General features: G+C 45.9%; 2 pseudogenes; both read right to left on the reverse strand.

The window, feature by feature from the left end:
- Window positions 1–364: 364 nt before the first annotated feature.
- LOC135533940 (procollagen C-endopeptidase enhancer 2-like) lies at window positions 365–5,080 on the reverse strand (annotated as a pseudogene).
- A 6,718-nt stretch (window positions 5,081–11,798) lies between these two features.
- LOC135533939 (period circadian protein homolog 1-like) lies at window positions 11,799–19,387 on the reverse strand (annotated as a pseudogene).
- Between the last annotated feature and the right edge of the window lie 1,347 nt (window positions 19,388–20,734).

Here is a 20,734-nt window from a genome sequence, read left to right on the forward strand (position 1 = left end):
AGCTGCTGCTGAGTAACCAGGGGAGACTGAAGTACTAACACTAACTGCTGATTGCCTAGGAGAGGTGAAACCAATCTCCCTCCAATACAGCCACTTACTGCCAAAAACAAGTAACAAATTGCCCCTTAATCCTGGTTGATGTGTCAACAAGTATCTGCAAATGATGAGCAAATGATGAGCAGTCAGCAGTTCACATACCAAGTAGGCCACTAATTCATTGAGAGGGTAGTGGCACCTGCTTTGTGTGTCATATGAGGTTCTTTTGTAAATCTGACCACTAGGTGGCACACCGTCATTGTATTGCAGTAAAACTATAGTGAATGGGACATAAAGTTAATGTAATAAACACATCAAACCAACACCATGTGTTATAAATCCTTTATTGAGAGACATAAATTACAAAAATAATATAATATATAGCCCTATTATGAGGTGGGTCAAACTGTTGTTATGTGATGCGTGTCATTTAAATCTGAACCTGTGAGCGACCCATGAAAGGAGATTTTAGCAATTAAGATAGTGTCATCAAAACATTAAGTGAAAAAACAAGATAATTCACTTCATTGAGTACTCCTCAGTAATAAAAACATTTTTTGGGGTCACCGTAACCTTGCTCGTCATGGTATCCATGCACGAGGCTGAATTTCCCTGATTGGTGGACTGGGTTGTGAAGTTAGCATGGTTGGTTGTTAATATTGGTCAGCAGTTTGTGATGCGGGGCCTTATATGGGGCGGTGAAAGCCCCAGGAGCCATTGTTCCACGCCCATCCTCATCAACCTGGCCCATCAAGATGTAAGGCATTCCTGAGAAAGAGATTGATCAAAAATGCATTTATTAGGCAATCTGGCAACACTGTCTATGATGACACAACAGTCTATGCTGATAAGTCAGCAGTGTGTGTGCATCTGTGCATGCATGTGTGTGTACATGTATGTGTTGCATAATGCTGTACATGCCAGTCAGATTGTCTGGGAAGAAAAATAGGTTACCTTTGCGGATGATAGGGCACTTCTTGCAGGCTGACACCAGTTTGACAGACATGTTCTCTCCAGCCTGGGTGATGGTCAGCTGGCCAGCTTTGTAGGCCTTGATGAGAGACACACTGATATAGACACTGCCCTGAGGACCAGGGGTCAGCGCTGTCACCTTACCCGTGATCACTGAGAGAGAGAGAGAGAGAGAGAGAGAGAGAGAGAGAGAGAGAGCGAGCTAGTTTAGTTGCCTGAGCAATACTGTGAATTTGTTATGACCTTAAATCGCTTGATTAATTTGGCTATCCAATGATGCTAGCCGTCTAGTGGAACTCACCAAATTCACTGGCACAGAAACTGCTCTTGATATTTCCATCCCTCTTACATGCCTTTTCACACAGTGGGTTCAAGTGAACTAGAAAATACAAACATTGTTTACACACACAGCGACACAAACACACAGACATGTGTATACATAAACTTAGGTCTTGCTACACCATTTCTTCAGCTTCTCTTACCTGGCTTCTTGATGTCCGGTTTAGTAACTCTGGCCCTGTCTGGGCCTGGCTTGTTTGGTGGGCGGGTCCTGACTGGTTTGATTGGTTTGGGCTTGGCAATGGGCTCCTGGGGCTGTGGGGTTGGGGGGGCTGGTGTCTGGTTGTAGTGGGTGGTTGGGTGGTAGTGGTGGTGATGACTGTTCTCTCAAGCAGGATGGGTTTAACAGCAGTCTTCCTGAGGACTGACTCTTTACGGGGTCCTGATCCTGTGTTGTCTACTGTGGGGGTTCTGGATCCGCGGGGGACGCTGGTGTAACTGGCCAGGAAGCCATCAGAGGTCACGCTGAGGTCAGACACAAATTGTACTAGGAGCACGTTCCCATTGGTCACAATGGTTCTGTGGGCAGAGAGTAATACAGAGGGAGGATTGGAAGAGAGTAGAGTGACAAGAACAAACAGATATACAATATATGATCATAGATGTAGACCACTAACAAGCATAATCATAAACACAGGAAGTCAGGCAAACACACATAGAGTTGTGTACCACTCACTGGGGGCTGACGTCACCACAGTATTTTCCAATGCGTCGAGAGTCATCTTTTTCTCCACCGTTGAAGAAGGCCACATAATCAAAGCGGCAGTAACTGTCTGACTCCACATCAAACTTATCAAACTTTACCTCAATCACCTAGCCCACACACAGAAATAAACAGAATGACAAATACAACAACGTTACACACTAGGAACATCATTTGAAACTCCAATACATTTATGCATATTGGTGCACATTTGGTTCTGTGGTTGGCGCAACATAATGACAGCATCATTAGCAGAAGTCCATTAAGAATAAAGAGCATAGAGAGCTGAACATGATGACTAATAACCTGATCCCGCTCTACTGTGATGAGCCAGGAGCAACTGATGCCTGCTGGGTAATTCTTCTCTGGCCAGTTGGGTGTTTTAACTTCACCCTGGGCTTTTGTCATCTTTCCTCCACAGAATTGTGGCTCTGAAATGATTGATACACAGATCAATAAATAATCAGGTGACTAAAAGATTTGACAGTGGGTATAAGCCTATGTTACATTATGTGAGCTAATAGACAGGAAATTGCAAAGATGTTGTTCCTTAGAAAAAATAGAGAGTGAGAGCCCAAGTTATACTGTAAAGCTTACCATCCACATGTGGTTTTCCTCCATTGAAGTAAGCCAGGAAGCCCCTCCCTCCAGTCTCAGAGTCGCTCACCATCTCCAGCATTATGGTGTTGGTGGTGGAGATGAGAGAACCAGGCCTGAACGTTCCACAGAACCTCCCCAGCTTCTGCACCATGTTGGAGTGGCCATTGTACACATCCAGGTAGTCATAGCGACACATGGGGTCAGCCTCCAGGTCAAAGATGCGGAAAGAGAGCATGACCACATTGCCCTCTGGGACCTGAAGTTTAGAGAGAGGGCAGAACAGATCAATATGTAGGTTAAATTCAGAGTAATTGTGAAGTGGTATGTAGTGCAGGGCCAGTGACTCACTGTAATGCGCCAGGTACATTTGCTGTTGGGTTTGTAGTAGTTTGGAAATCCTTCACTGCCCACAAAGCCTGAGTCTGCAACCATGTCTCCCCCACAGTGGAACACAGGCCTGAGAGAGAGTAGGGTGGGAAAAAAGTGATGTATTATCATGTACTGTACTTTATAAACGTTGGCTTAGGCTTACCACATCACTATCACTTTGGGAAACACGCACATGTGCACACGCACGCACGCACGCACACACACACACACACACACACACACACACACACACACACACACACACACACACACACACACACACACACACACACACACACACACACACACACACACACACTTCCTCAACAGATCATCTCTAAATCCCTCAGGCACCCAACAATAATGCCTCCCCTTGGCACACTGGTGTCAGTTTCAGGAGAATGGGAAGAGAGAGGGGATGTAGACAGGATGTAGACAGGATGTAGACAGGATGTAGACAGGATGTAGACAGGATGGAGACAGGATGGAGACAGGATGTAGACAGGATGTAGACAGGATGGAGACAGGATGTAGACAGGATGTAGACAGGATGTAGACAGGATGGAGACATGATGGAGACAGGATGGAGACAGGATGGAGACAGGATGTAGACAGGATGGAGACAGGATGGAGACAGGATGGAGACAGGATGGAGACAGGATGGAGACAGGATGTAGACAGGATGGAGACAGGATGGAGACAGGATGGAGACAGGATGTAGACAGGATGGAGACAGGATGGAGACAGGATGTAGACAGGATGGAGACAGGATGTAGACAGGATGTAGACAGGATGGAGACAGGATGTAGACAGGATGTAGGCAGGATGTAGACAGGATGGAGACAGGATGGAGACAGGATGGAGACAGGATGGAGACAGGGCCAAGTTAGTGGAGGTAAAGGTGTTCTTGACTAGAGCTTCATCAATGAGACCTCCCCCTAAAGAATTCTCCCCTATGTTTGTCCAAGTTTCTAATCCAACCACCCAGTCTCCCCCTCACCCCATGCATTTCCACGTCTGCTCAAATAATTAATCCAAGCTCCTTTTCCAACGGAAAAATACCAAACCTGGACTAATACCAGAATACTTTCATTGATAAATATATAATTGTTTGCCAGTGGCCTCACAGACAGTCATGGGCACAGACACATTGGAGACTGTCTGTACAGGAGACAAAGGTGCACAAAAGTAACTCATACCTAGTGTGGAGCATCAAAACAGATAGTAGAGACATACTCAAGAAGAACAAATAAAACCCACAGACTTAGTCGTTACCATTATCACAACCGAAGGACAAAATAACTTTTCTAGGACTCCAGCCAACACTCAAGGCTTGACCTCAGACACATTGAGAAAGTGCTCAGTCTGTCACATTATAGGAGCTCAGACTTACAGAACCCCAGCAGACAGAGGCAAGCTGATGAAAGCTAAGATATCCAGCCAGAGTCAAGCCATCCTGATCCAACCCCACACAGACACATACAGACAGACATACAGACCTCAAAGCACTGACATCTGGGGCAGCTCAACCACATCAACACCATGGACCATTCACAACGCCAACAACAACACTGCCATACCCCTAAGCTAACATACAAATGCAGGAAGCTCCGATAGGAGGTTCAGAGCACACTGCGTGAAATCTGAACATGGCACACTCAAAACCATACACGCTCTGTATATGGTTATTTTATATTGTGAACCATAGAAATAATGTAAACAAGTGCATCCTTGTGGATATTGCCACAGACGAATACAATGTGCATTCACCCAAATGGAGCTATCCACACTGTAAAGCCTCTTGCAAACATACATTGCACACACTCCAACAAGCGCAATACACTCATATTCCCTACCTGGTGTAGTTAGTCTCTGGTTGCCTCTGGCTCTGGCCCTGTGCCCATCCTAAACATAGAGCCAGGAGCACAGAGAGACCCCAGATACAATGCTCACACTTCATGATGCCGAGAGCAGACACAGTAAGAGGGTAAACCAGAAGAGAGAGATGGGAGCAAGAGAGGGGAGAGCTGGAGGACAGGGGGAGGGAGCCACTGAAGAGGGAGAGAGAGAGAGAGCGAGAAGGAGAGAGATGCTGAGAGGTTAGGAGCTAGAAGGAGACATGACGGGGAGACGTCGCGAGGGGGGGGAGTGTTTAATTAGAACCAGATGCTGTCTCAATGTTAACATTGGCCTCCATGCAACAGAAGGGGTAAAAGGAAAAGACAGAACGAGAGACTAACGTCCCACAATGGCTGCACAAACGTTTGTGCAATAGACTAATTCAAGGCCATAAATAACTGAAACAGCTTATTACCGTTGCACACAGAGCATGCTAAATTATAGCTTTTATCTTGGTTGTTGCCAGGTTAATTACGGCATTGGTCTCAGTAGATCACAGAGTCTGCTGGATCGTTATGATGCCTGGTTCCTGGCTGCACAGGTGGAGGTAGAGCCTGGGGTACCAGGTGGCCAGGACCATTACAAAGAAGGTCACTTCTCTTTAAATTCCAGTGCGACCTTTTGACCACTAGCTTGACTGATGTATTTAGAGGAATGGTTCTTTATCAAATTTATGACACTTTTGACATTCATGAATAGCATAGGCTATTAGAACGGCTTTAGCCAAGCAACTTTCCAAAGTTAGATGAACATAAAGGTACACCCAGTATCTGAAGCCCCGTATTTATGTTTGACCATATTCCCCCAGCACCCTAGAGCTCCTTTAGCTCCACAGACAGACAGACAGACAGACAGACAGACAGACAGACAGACACACACACACACAGACACACAGACACACAGACACACAGACACACAGCCTCCCAGTCGGAATGTCTTCATCAGCCCCCACAATGCAACGAGATAGGGAACAACACCCCAGAGAGGCCTGGGGGAGTGTTCACATGATGTGGATCTGTAAAGCCGACCCTTTCGCCTGCATCGCTGGGCTGGGGCCTTTAGAGGGGGTGCCGTTTCATACAGACCATAAAAACAGCCTCTTTCAGACGGACAGAGCAGTAAAACCATGACCAAAGAACATAGGAGGTGGTATATGTTTATACATTCACATCCCCTAGTCATAATTACAGGTGGTCTCTCACTTTAACATGGATTCATGAACAATTGACTGATTGATATAAGCCAGAGCCTATGGAACTGCTTGAACTGCTTGAAATGTTGTTATGGTTGTGTTATGATCATTTTATGATACACCCCCCTATCAACAATGCTATGACACGGCTGCTCATTAGCTTGCCTTGAACTCCCCAGTCAGTGTCTGCTGCCTGCTGTGTGTTAAGCTACATCTCTGATAAGAGGCTGAGACAGCAGGAATGTGATGACGTGCAGAGTGAGTCTGCTGGGGGGCGGATGGCGTCTGTGTGTGAGGACTGCTGCTGCTAGAGCGGGGGAGCATGAGTGACTGTAACACCTGGCTGGAGTCCAAGGGGTGTAGGCCTCTGATTCTGCCACGACTCCAGAACAGTCCATCACGAGACACACATTCCTCCTGCAGGAGAGACAGCAAGGCAAAATGGGTAGTATGGGACTGTGGTAGGGGATGGAGGGAGGGGTGGATAGTTGGAAGATTCCAGGAGAAATTAACTAAGCCGATGGAGAAAATGGGGAGGGAAAATGAGATAGTTTAAATGCCACTGCAAACCGAGGATACTCAGCAGTGCAAGTATTTATGATGGAAATTGAGTCATATTTATTTCTTCCTGCTTGAGACGGATATCCCCCCTGCACACTCATATACACTACCGGTCAAAAGTTTTAGACACCTATTCATTCAAGGGTTTTTCTTTATTTTTACTATTTTCTAAATTGTACAATAATAGTGAAGACATAAAAACTATGAAATAGCACATATGGAATCATGTAGTAAACAAAAAAGTGTTTAACAAATCCAAAAATATTTTATATTTGAGGTTCTTCAAATAGCTACCCTTTGCCTTGATGACAGCTTAGCACACTCTTGGCATTCTCTAAACCAGCTTCACCTGGAATGCTTTTACAACAGTCTGGAAGGAGTTCCCACATATGCTGAGCACTTGTTGGCTGCTTTTCCTTCACTCTGCGTTCCAACTCATTCCAAACCATCTCAATTGGGTTGAGGTCTGGTGATTGTGGAGGCCAGGTCATCTGAGGCAGCACTTCATCACTGTACTTCTTGGTAAAATAGCTCTTACACCGCCTGGAGGTGTATTGGGTCATTGTCCTGTTGAAAAACAAATTATAGTTTCACTAAGCCCAAACCAGATGGGATGGCGTATCACTGCAGTGCGCTGTGGTAGCCATGCTGGTTAAGTGTGCCTTGAATTCTAAATAAATCACAGAAAGCGTCACAAGCAAAGCACCCCCACACCATAACACCTCCTCCTCCATGCTTCACGGTGGGAAATACACACGCGGAGATCATCCGTTCAGCCACATCTCACGAAGACACGGCGGTTGGAATCAAAAATCTAAATTTTGGTCCAGACCAAAATACAAATTTCCACCGGTCTAATGTCCATTGCTCGTGTTTCTTTGCCCAAGCTAGTCCCTTCTTATTATTGGTGTCCTTTAGGAGTGGTCTTTGCAGCAATTTGACCATGAAGGCATAATTCACACAGTCTCCTCTGAATAGTTGACATTTATTTGGGCTGCAATTTTTGAGGCTGGTAACTCTAAGGAACTTATTCTCTGCAGCAGAGGTAGCTCTGGGTCTTCCATTCCTGTGGCGGTCCTCATGAGAGCCAGTTTCATCATAGCGCTTGATGGTTTTGCGACTGCACTAGAAGAAATGTTCAAAGATCTTGACATTTTCCGTGTTGATGTCTTAGAGTAATGATGGACTGTCGTTTCTCTTTGCTTATTTGACCTGTTCTTGCCATAATATGGGCTTGGTCTTTTACCCAATATGGCTATCTTCTGTACACCCCCTACCTTAAAACAACACAACTGATTGGCTCAAATGTATTAAAAAGGAAAGAAATTCCACAAATTAACTTTTAAGAAGGCACACCTGTTAATTGAAATGCATTCCAGGTGACTATGGTTGAGAGAATGGTTGAGAGAATGCTAAGGCAAAGGGTGGCTACTTTGAAGAATCTCAAACATAAAATCTATTTTGATTTGTTTAACACTTTTTTGGTTACTACATGATTCCATATGTGTTATTTTATAGTTTTGATGTCTTCACTATTATTCTACAATATAGAAAATAGTACAAATAAAGAAAAACCCTTGAAAGGGTAGGTGTTCTAAAACATTTGACCGGCAGTGGACATGCATGCACAACTGTCTGGAGTTGCAAAATATCTCTGGAACTAATTGGAGAGGAAATTGTTTTCAAGAAGAGATGTCTCAAACCGAACAACAGTGAGGGAGGTGTGAAATGGAGTGTGACAATAGCAACTGCTGTTCCCGGACGAATCATAAAACATCTCTTCTCTCATTGTGGTTTCACTCCAAAGGATTCGCTCCTGCTTAAGAAAGATCTGTGTCCACCGCATGCACATGCACAGACAGAATATAAACTGCCTCACAAACGTGTGCTCTTGCAATAAATACTTTTTTTAAATAAACCATGAATAAAACCTACTGAGTAATGGGTGAGTCAGGTTATTCAGAGAAATGTCCAAGGCACAGAGAAACAGTAAGGAGACACTGAAGTAGAGACAGTGTGGCCATAATTATGAGAATGAGGATGAACAGTATGAATATAAACAGTCAAGTAAACCCTGTGACCTGCCAACAGGCCACATCTTTTGGGAAGTATTGTGTTCGGATTTGGATCGTATATCCTCTACCTTGGCAACAATGAGGGAGGTATGAACATGAGACTCAGAAGTTTTTGTCCCAAAATGGTTATGTAACACAGTATATCCGGTGTTAGTTTCCATCCAACTCAGGTCTCATGGGGAAATCCATACTCTATATCAGATAATAGCAAATCAAGCAACTATGAAAATAAAAGGCTTAATGTGGTTTTAAAGAGAGAGGTTAGCATGAGTGCATTCTAGAATGCAGGTCTTGTTTTCTAAGAGAACTCTGCTCCCAGGCTAACAACAAAATAGTAATGTGAGTCTCTTTTCAGCAGCCCACAGATGGACAGTCTAGCATCTGTTGAAAGTACAGTTGACTTGCACAATGCCCTAACCATTTGGCCATGACTCTGTCCGTGGGTGGATGTGAGAGTGCCAGTGTAAGATAAGTCCCTCTGCCTCCTCCCCCATGGTCATTGTCCAGCAGTGCTCAGTCACTTCCTGCACACGGAAAAGACAGTGGAATGTTCAGATACACTTTGAACAGCGTTTTGCAAATCCAGGAAGGGAGAATGCAGACTTAGATTTAAGAGTTGAGGTCTTGTGACTGTTTGTTACTACCAGCTGAGACCCATACTGGGCTAATCTGACCTAAGACCCAAGCAGATATTTAATCTGCTCTAAATCACGCTGCCTATTGCACTTAACCTGTGGATTTGGAGAGGGGAAGATTTCAGGAATTGTTTTGACCCATGCCAATTCCCTACTTTGAATATTACTTAGAACTGGAGCACTTAGTGATAGAGATATATACTATATATACAAAAGTATGTTGACACCCCTTCAAATTAGTGGATTCGGCGATTTCAGCCACACCCATTACTGACAGGTATATAAAATTTGAGCACACAGCCATGCAATCTCCATAGACAAACATTGACAGTAGAATGGCCTTACTGAAGAGCTCAGTGACTTTCAACGTGGCACCGTCATAGGATGCCACCTTTCCAACAAGTCGTTAAATGTCTGCCCTGCAAGAGCTGCCCCGGTCAACTGTAAGTGCTGATATTGAGAAGTGGAACGTCTGAGAGCAACAATGGCTCAGCCGTGAATTGGTAAGCCACACAAGCTCACAGAACGGGCCCGCCAAGTGTTGGAGCGCATAGCGCATAAAGCTCATCTGTCCTCGGTTGCAACACTCACTACAGAGTTCCAAACTGCTTCTGGAAGCAACGTCATTGGGAGCTTCATGAAATGGGTTTCCATGGCCGAGCAGCCGCGCACAAGCCTAAGATCACCATGTGCAATGCCAAGCGTCGGCTGGACGCGTTCTCTGAAGTGATGTATTACGCTACACCATCTGGCAGTCTGACAAATTAATCTTGGTTTGGCAGATGGCAGGAAAACACTACCTTCCCTGATGCATAGTGCCAACTGTAAAGTTTGGTGGAGGAGGAATAATGGTCTGAGGTTGTTTTTAATGGTTCGAGCTAGGCCCCTTAGTTCCAGTGAAGGGAAATAACACTACAGCATACAATGACATTCTAGACGATTCTGGCTGGTCCAGACCGGACCAGATCTGAACAAAACATAGTCATCTATGTTCACATAGATGGACCAAAAACCAATGTCCGTGGGTGTGGAAATCAAGGCCGGTCCAGACTGACCCAAAAAAAATAATTCCAAAAGGCATTGGTGTTGGTCCCTGCTTACTGAGGTGTAGCCTACAGTGTTCACTGAAATTGAATTTTATGAATGCCCATCTACAAAAAACACAAAAAAAGACATCTGGACATGACAAAAAAAAACACATCCAAAAGACGTCGGTTCGTGCTTAAAATGTCAGCCAGCAATAACATTTTTAAAATAAAAAATATTGTAATTTTGAAACTACACTAAAAGTGCAATAACTGCAGTCGACTGTGGTATTTTGGATGCAGTATTTGCAGCATATTGTAGTTATACTGCACTCTTAAGTGCAGTCTTTTTTTGTTAGGGTATGAAGGCCCATCCATATGGTAGGTCCACCATTTGTAAAAACAGGCCGTTACATTGGCTTTATTAGTCCTGATTCCTGCGACTAAACAATTTCTCTTTTTAAGCTCTGAATATCAGCTACCCAACTTTTTAGGACTTATCTTGTGCCTATTTGCCGTGTTTCCACAGCTGGAAATGCTGAAGGATTTTCTTTTTCGCTATGATCAGCTTATCAAACATTTTACGGACACAAACTAGAAACCACTGATCATGAGAATGGGGTGAAACTCCTGGAGAACAGTTGTGATTGCCTGTTCCGTATTGTCCATTTTACATTGACCGGTCCTGTTTTCAGGATATGTTGTTTGTTCACGGTAATGTTTTATTTGATTTAGGTGCCATTTAGGTGTAAAAAGTGTCCGTCTCAATACATTGGCATTCATTTTATCTCCAGCCTGTAGGCTACAGAAAATGCCACATACTCTTTCTACCATATCCTGTATTAACAGCACCCTGGAAAGGCATGCTGGGAATGGACAAACAAAATATTTATTTTCCTTTGACAAAGTAGGCACTGCATTTTACACTGCCGAAACAGCGCTCACTCAAAAAAAAAAACATATTCCACTGGTTGAGAGAAATTGTCATTGTTTTTGGGCAGAATTATGTGAGGTTTTATTTGTTGTCGTTGGAGGTGCGTCTTGGCCAGTTTAGCTCAGAAAATGCCGCCCTCGCCAATCTTCCGCCATAGGCGGAAACCTAATCTGGCCTAATGAGCGGGCCGGCAGTGCTGGCAATTTAAAAATGACTTCAATATGTTCGAATGCCTAGCTAATCTACCGTAGACAATTTCAGAAATGTAATGTATCACCAGTCAGGCTGGACCTGGAGCCTTCAACCAACTGTCCCCAAAACCTCTGGTGGCAGAGAAGGTCAAGGAATAAATACTGGACTAGATGATTTTAGCGACACTGATGTCCTTCGCATACCTGAAAGAATATAAACTACACACCACAACTTCTTCAAGATGGACAAAAGAAAACAGAACCAAATTACATTTCACTTTTTAATATGAATTACATACCAAAATCCCCCAAAGAGTTGTAATAAGTAACTAATCCTTTCATTTACAGTAATGAAGAAGGGGCAGACTAACTATTGATAGAACATATTGGCCTTGACCAACTGCATGATCAAGGCCTGCTCCTCTCCCTCATCAACAAAACGGGCTCCATTGTTGTTAACATGGGAATGCCCATCTCTGCTCGTGACAAATCTGAAATACTATTTGTACAGAAATACCCATAACGACTCAAACAAAACAGGGTATTTCTTTTAACATGGTCTTTATGTATTTTGTGTATTTCTCTGGAGATTAAAAAAAAAATTAGGATGTTTTCCCAATAATGGCTAAAACTTTACATATTTGTACAACGATTGTGTTGTACAATTACATTATGAAAGAAATTAACCATTCAGAACATTACATGACAAAACAGCCCACAGAAAACTGTAGTATGTCAGCTCCTGGTTGGTGGTATACTGTAATATACACATGGTACAATATCAGAAATGACTTAGAAAAATACTTGAAATAAGTATTCTACCAAATATATATTTTTCTAAACGGAATTTGCGTTTTAATGGTTCACAATAGATTTGACATCATTTTCCAATATGGACATTGTGGACAAATAAATGATATTGCGTTGATACACACAATAACTTGTAAAACTATCAAAGTGTCACTATAAGGGGAGAAAAGTCCCAAAGCAGTGAATTACAAATGGAACATGTCTTCAGTCCTCCTTAGACAGGGAACCAAACATGTCAATTAAATATTTACTAAGGGCTTCTCTTTCCATTTTTACACTTAAAATACATTGAATATTTACACCTTAGATTCCATATACGTTGAGCTACATTCTCTATGTCTTTAAACAGGGTCGGGTATTCTTTGACTCCTTATCCATGTTCTCTTCTTTGTTCAAACACAACACATTAACAGCAAACTTGGCTCCCGGTTGTCCCAATGCATTGCGTTTTAGAGTCATTGGCCATATAGAACTCCTTGGTTGCCGTTTACAGCCAGAGTCCCCTCACTCTGTTCCGGATGATGACGTCACCTCCAACTCTTTCACTCTGGTGTCCTTACCGTCTCGTTCCTGCTCCCCTTGCCGCTCACCCCCTTAGTCTCTGTCTGGGGGTGCTTGTGGTGGTGGGATGGAGGTGTCATGTGTGTCTGTTGCCATGGTAACATGGGTCTCTTCCTGTAGCTGGAGGACCCTTGTCAGATCCATGTCCTGCAGCTCCACATTAAAGGGCCGGGGGGCGGAGGAAGTGGGAGGAGAACCGCACCCTGTACAAGTCTAAACACAAGCAGAGGGACAAGAGTTGAATAAACCCCTTCTTCACAAGTATTTTTTTATTTATTAATCTCCACTGTCATCTATACTGATTCCTGTGAATCTTTCCGGTCTGAGAGAGGCGGGGTTGTAGCTACGGTCTCCAGTATGTGTCTGTGTGCTGACTTACAGGGCTGTTGATGGCCTGTGGCAGGCGTCCGGTGCCCATCCAGGGATGGACCTGGATCAGCTCTCTCTTCTGCTCCTCAGTGAAGCGCGGCTGCTGTTTCTGCACCGCCCTCAGTATCATACCATCCTCCCTGAGAACAGTCTCCTTGTCCCTTTAAAAATCACACACACACACCGAAACTCTTTCACTTGTCCATAGATATGCCATAGTCTGTAGAAGGTGGTATTAGTAGCAGAACGGTGAGCAGGCATTTCTCTTTTTCATAGTCTGTATGAATAAATAATATATAAATATACTACTACATCATCATTCATAAATACAATTACAATAGCATTTCATATTAATCATGACTACAATTGCCATGACAACAGTGTAGTGCAGTGACCATAATGAATTCTTACCTGGTGGGCATTTGGTACGTCATCATAACCTTGTCATCTGTGTTGGCCGTAAGGAGCCAGATAGGTTCCTGAAGGACATATTTCATGAGCTGGGCCTCTTCAGCCCCCCTGGTGCCTGCTTATGGGAATGGTCGTTCTCCGACGAGTCAACGCTGCCAAAGTATTTGCTGGTGTTGCTACTTCCTGTGGTTGAAAAAGGAACATGTTCAGTTCGTATCATGACATATCAGTCACAATATATAAACATCCTTTACCAATCACAGCGCTAACAAGAATAATCTGGGAGGTGTTAAACTCACTTGTGCCACTCCCTGAGGTGCTGCATCCATTCGAGCCAGAGCCTGAGGACCCGGAGGCAGAGGCGGCCGAGCCGGTGCCTGAGCAGGCGTCCTCCTGCAACAGTAGGTCTAGCAGGCCACTGGAGGTGGACATTGCGTCCTGGTCATCAGCATTATCCTGGAGGAAGAGAACACAAGAGAGACAGGGTTAATGACTAAAACTCACTAGACTCAAATGAACCTTTTGGTAATTATATTTTCTAAATGGATTGCAAGTTTAAAACTCACGTTATCGTCCTCTCTGTCGTCACCCTTCATGCTTCGCTTAACAGAGCCTTGACCTCCGAACTGTGATACCGAGCCAGGTGGGGGCAATGTCTGCTGCGCCCCTGTCGACATGCCCTCCTGGCGGTTGCCTGGCAACTCCTCCAGCTGTAGCAGGTTGAGGGGGAGGAGCATCGTGACTGGAACAGGGCGAGTCTGTCCCCTCCAGGGGGCTTGGCAGGTGGACTGAGGGGTGCTGGAGCGGGAGTTGCCATGTTGGACAAAGGTGGGATCCATCTCGGGTAAGGCAAAGCTGGGAATCGGAATGGGATTTGGGAAAGGTAATGCTGGGCTGGGATTGTAACAATGTTGGGGGATCATCGACAAAGTCGGTTTGACCTGTGACGGGTTGAGTTGAGCTAGGGCGGGACTAACACGAGGCATGCCATTCATCTGCGTCATAGCGGGGTTGAACTGAGCCAATCCAGGATTGAGTTGTGGTAGTGGGATAGTCTGTTTGAAGAGCGGTAGTGCTTGGTTAAGTTGTGCCATACCAGGGATACCGGGGCAAAGGTTCGGTATGGTTGTGTTATACTGAGGCATGGTGGTATTGAGCGGTGGGACACCTCCGTTGAGTTGAGGGAACATGTAGTTGGGCAGAACAACCATCATTGGGGGAGCCATCGGCATGGGCATCTGATTGGCATGCATGGGGTACGGTAAGCCTGGCTGGGGGCTGGGGTAGCCCATCTGCATGGCATTGGGGTTCACTCCGGTGTGGGTCAGGACTTGTTGTTGCACGCTGGGGTAGAGTGGGAAGAAGGGCAGGACTCCTGGAGGGTACTGGGCCATGGCAGGAGGGAGACTGACCTCAGAGGTGGGCCAGGAAGAGGACGAGGTCAGGGGTCCCTGCATCATCAGGGGTTGACCCATGGGGAACGTGAGGCCTTGGGGCCGCTGCCCTTCCCTCCTGAAACTACCGTTCATCCCACGCTGGGAGCCCTCCTGCTGGTGCTTCAGCCTCTTTCCCCCGCGGCCCCTCCTCCGTCCATGACCACCTGCTGGGTAGTCCTTCGAGCTGTGCACTCCTGAGACAGAGACACATAGAGAGGGAGAGACACCGAGAGAACACAGGGGTGAGCTGCATGGAAAAACAATGGTCTCTCGTTCATATTACCTTTCACAGTCATAATAAAAACCACATCTCCACTTGAAGTGTCCGTCTTACCTTTGGGTGTGGTGGTGAGTCCTCTCAGAGGAGGAGGGCCAGGGTCCAGAAGGCGGAGCTGTCCCAGGTCCCTGAACCGGCTCAGGAACACCTGTTCCTCCTGCTGGGTGTGGGCAGACAGCACCTCCTTGGTCAGACCCAGGCGGCCTGAGCATCCAGCTGACCTGCGGCCGTCCCTATCGGGCTGGGCAGGGCTGGGTGGTGCCGGGCTGGACAGGGCCAATGGCCGGGGGGTCACTAACATTGTGATGGCGTTGTTAGTGGCTGGGGCTGGAGAGGTGACGGTGAGAGTGGGGGTGGCTGGTGTCTCCTCCATCATAACTATATCTGCAAGGAATAAGGTTGACAATACATCAGAGATGAGCGAGAAGAGACGGAAGCCAAGAAGATAGGTAAACAAACAGTCGGACAATAAAGGGATGTGGCCTACCTGACTCTGGGGGCTTCTTGTCACCTACGTGGACAATGGTGCTGCTGAAGCTGCATTGGGACGTGACAGAGACCACACTCTCAGCCTTGCAGTGCAGCGCCAGAGGGCTCATCTGTGGCCCCCCTTTAGACCCTTCATTACTCTGGGGGCCTTCGAGATCTATAAGGAAACACACAGTTAAGACACCAAAAATACATGCAGAGCATTAAAAAAAAGGCATTGAAAAAAAAACATAATTTGAGGTGTTTCAATGTGATCTTTATTGTGTACCTTTAGCTGTTCCAGGCAACTCCCTCTGCTTGTCATCGTCTGACGTTGATGACGTGGTGCAGGAGGAGGAGCCACATTTCCTCTTCACTGTGTTGGGGACGTTGCAGCTCTCCAGGTAGCGTACGATGCTGTCCAGACAGTTGATCTGCTGGTAGGAGTAGTTGGCTGACGGGTCTTTCCTTGACTGCACGGAGGCCAGGATTTTAGTTGGCCCCAGAGCTCCAATAGGTCCCAAGTCCTTGTTTAAATTCTCTGGCACCACCAGGGCTCCTGAGAGGAAGAAGAACCGCATTATATACGCTATACATTTCGAATTGGGACATTTTATAGAACAAAATCCTGAAACAAACTCATTATTTTTTAAATAATTCCAGGTGTTTACCAGTGCTGGTGTGTTTGCGGAGTGCTGGGCGGTTGCGGGACTTGGTGAAGACCTGCTGGCCATTGGTCTTCACCATGTGGACGTCCTTACACATCTGCTGGAATGTCATCTGCTGCTGTGGAACAGAGATGGGGAGAATTAGGCCTAGTTACAAGCTAGTCAAACATTACAAACTAAAATGACCCTGTTCAAATCTTGTTACCTGATCAAATAGACAACAGAAACATGCGTGAGGTTATGATTGTGTTAGTACTCACTGGTCTCTGGATGGTCTTCAGGATGAGCTCCTTGGTGGAGGGGCTGTTGCTGCCTGACGAGGAGCCTGGGCTGGGCCTCTGTGGGTGGGATCCGTGGGAGCTGCAGTAGCCCTGGGAGCCGCCACTGTGGACAGGCTGCACCAGCACGCGATGGATCTGCTCACTGAGCCTGGGGATCTCTGGAGACATGGCCCGCGCCTCCACCTCCACAGTAGGCGTGAACACATCCTCGTTCAGGGGACTCCTGTAGATGAGGGGAGAAGGACAAGGGAATGGGGTTTAGAACAAGACACGGCTTGATAGCTACACAAATAGGTTACAGAGCAGTTCAAATGTGGCTATTGCAAGATTGTGAAGGTCATTGTCGTAGCAGAGAGGTTAACTACTCACGTTCTGACTTTGTGTCGACCAACGATGAAGGCCACTTTGCGGCTCCAGGGGTTAACGAAGGAGGACCAGCTGGTATCTATGGTGAGATACTCCCCGTTCCGGGCACACATACGAAGGGGCGAGTGTTCAAAGGGCTGGCCCGCTGACTGGAGAACTGAGCGGAGAACCAAATATGTTAACATTTTGATTGAGTATAAGAACATAATCATTCATCCATTTGCTGGTTTATGAATCCTTACAGAATGTATAAGGCATGACTGTTGGACAGGAGTACTCACTCTTCTTGTGTATGGCCACCATGACAGGCCTGTCATCAGGGTGGAGGTACATGAGGACAGGGGTCCCAACCAGGTCCTGGGGCAGGTAGCCTAGCAACGGCACAGCCCTTTCATCGACTTCCTGAAAGAGACAGCTGGGGGTGTGGCTAGTGGTGAAAATCCTCTTGTCAGCTGGGATACGGGGAGCTTCATATCCTGAGTGCACCTTCTCAGCGATGAGCAGGCAGCAGGGCTGTGGCTGAGACATATCAGAGTCCCGCAGTGTCAGCTGGTAAGGGGTCATACGGAAGGGGTAGTACCGCACCTCCCCCTCGCTGTCCCTCCCACCACTGATACGGCAGAACATGGATTTCTCCTGGGTGCAGTCCACAGGGGAGGTCACTGAGGGAGATAGAGAGAGGGGAGATATTAGCACCACAACAATATTTACGTCACATACACAAATGTGATGATCCATTTCCATGTGAAATCAGAGCTGAATTAGAGGTGTGGAAACTTACTGGAGCCAGTACAGGAGGCCCAGGGGGGCAGGCGGCAGGGAGCCGTGCTACTGTAGAAAGTGCTGACGTCCTGGGGGGCCAGCAGCTCAGAGAAGAGCGCTCCCTGTAGTCGCTCAGGTTTAGTGCGCAGCATGGGAGAGGCCTGGGGAGAGATGTACACCACCTTCCCAGAGAGGAAGGACACTCCAACAGAGAATGTGTCCTGTACAGGAGAAGAAACAGAGGTCAGAACAATGTTCGGTTGGGTTTAAGACCTGTTAGTCTGGTTCTAGTAGACAGAGATTGTTCTCTAGTTCCTACCGTGTTCTGGAGTGTGTATTCAGAGGTGATGTTGTCCAGTTCCTCTGTGGTGAAGGCTGAGAGGTCCAGACTGCAACCGTGGCTCTCCTCCACACTCCACTGGTGGTAATACTCCTGATTCGCTGAAAACACACACACATTCAGACAGTATAAATAGCTATTATATATAGAGAGTAGTCATGCTATTTCATGCTAAAGCCTTGCAGTATACATGTAGCAAAAGGCATGGCTGAAAAGGCAGTATCTTACCTCTGACTTGTTTGACACAGTTGAGAGCGTACTGCAGGGAGGCCAGAGTGCTGGAGCGGCCTTTTGTCCGGTGGTCTGCAGGCATGCGGATCTTCAGCTCCTTCAGGGCCTTGAGCAACTCTCTCTGGGTCTGCAGCCGGGCCGGCTGGCCACTGCTGCAGCCGCTGGTGGATGGGTGGTCCTGCTCTGAGCTGCCACTCAGCAGGCTGTAGACCATGGAGCTGTTGGGAGGGGAAGTGCTGTGGGAGTTGGAGCTGACCGGCCAAAATAACATGATGTTACTATCACTGCTGAGCATTCATTACAATAGTATAAGCGGTGTCTACCGGCTACCATCTGTACATGGTTGTGGTGTTTGGCGTATGTATTCTGTTAAACTTTTTACCTTTTGCTCTCGGTTGTCTCCATGGCAGAGTCCTTTCCATTATGGGAGCTGCTGCAGGTTGATGCCTCATGCCCCATGTGACCTTCCACTTCTCTCTCGGCTGAGTCGTTCCCGCTCAAGTGGCCATCGGTGTCATCAGAGTTTGAGGACTTGCCCCCAGACCGAGTCCTCTGTCCATTTCCATTGGAGCTGCCAGTCTGACTCAGTCCAGACTCAGCGGACTGGGAGCCTGCCTCTTGTCCTGCCACCACATCTTCTGCTAAACTTACTCCACTAGTGTCATTTCCAGAAGTGGTGTATGCATTCTCATCACTCATAATAAGCAGTATGAGTGATTGACTATTGCTGTATGACAAAAATGATCTGTCAAAATAGAGCTGTGATACCCTGCCACTAGGTGGGGCTACTAAACTTAGATTGAGTCATGGCTTGGAAAAGCAAAAATGACAGAGAAGATATGGACAAAGTATGGACTGTATCTCATTGATCTTGAGTTTTTTGTCAGGTCAAAGCTTATGAACCTGACAGGCCAATTGAAGAGAAGAGGGACGAGCCTTTCTTTGTCCGTTTGCTCTTCCTCGTGTGTCCACACTCAGTGCACTAGATGATTTGGCAGGATACCTGCTAGAAGAAATCATTCACAATCATGAGTGGTGAGTCACGTGAGATCATGAGTCATACATCTGTGTAAACACTAGTACATCTAACTTCACTGCAACATTACCAAAAACCACATCACTGTAAAGGCAATAGTTAACTCAAATCACATATGTGCATAACTAAATTGCTTGATTTCAAGTCGCCTAAAGTCATGTGTATCCAAGTATGGACAGGCTCAAAGAACTTGATCTCCATATATAGGACCATAAAAAATAAAATCCCTGTCAAGAACCGTAAACTGACAATAACAGGTAACCAAATGCTAGAGAAAGTGACTTTGTAGTCCTTTTCCCTATCTGGCATGTCTTGTGGGTTACTGTAACTATCAGGATGACACCGCTGTGGGATTTATTGTTGACGACAGTGAAGGCAACGTGCCTCTACTAAGACTACGGCACATAGCTAGCTAGGTCCCGAATGAGCTCATGGATTTATTCTACCTGACACAAACCTGGTAAAAGATGAGTCTCACTTGTACGAAACACAAACTGACCAATAAATATTAAACTGTATCTAGCTAATTAGATTCACACACACACACAAAATAAATCCTGGCTTTACACTCTTGCCATGTCACAACAATGCTTCACTTGCTAATGTCAATGCTGATCATTAAAAAAAAAACATAAACATGTAACGTTAGCTAGATTCTGGGGCTCCGGCGTGGCGCAGCAGTCTAAGGCACTGCATCTCAGACCCTGGTTCGATTCCAGTCTGTATCACAACCGAACGTGACTGGGAGTCCCTAATGGCCCAGCGTCTTTAAGGTTTGTCCGGGGTAGGGCGTCATTGTATATAACAATATATTCTTAACTAACTTGCCTATTAAAATAAATAGATAACTGTAAGCTAATACAACCAAATAGCTAACTAACGTTAACGAAACCATAGTTAGTTCTTGATCAGTTGACATTCTCACCTTATTCCATGAAGAGAAAATACGTTCCGAGGCAAACACTATTGAAACTTATTCCACAGTGTATTCAGTAGGTTTACAATTATTATTTTAATTGCAGAAACCCGAAATGACATCTTCAGCGACCTGGTCCAATGTTAACAGACTGCAAGACAAGTAGCACACACACTGAACAAAACCGCACATTGTATTCGCAGTACTGGGAGGGAACACGCAAAAGCACACGTGATGACGCCCCTTGTCTGCTCCCATGTGTGGCATTGAT

The sequence above is a fragment of the Oncorhynchus masou genome, unplaced genomic scaffold, assembly GCF_036934945.1.
Source record: "Oncorhynchus masou masou isolate Uvic2021 unplaced genomic scaffold, UVic_Omas_1.1 unplaced_scaffold_2829, whole genome shotgun sequence".
Lineage (NCBI taxonomy): Eukaryota > Metazoa > Chordata > Actinopteri > Salmoniformes > Salmonidae > Oncorhynchus > Oncorhynchus masou.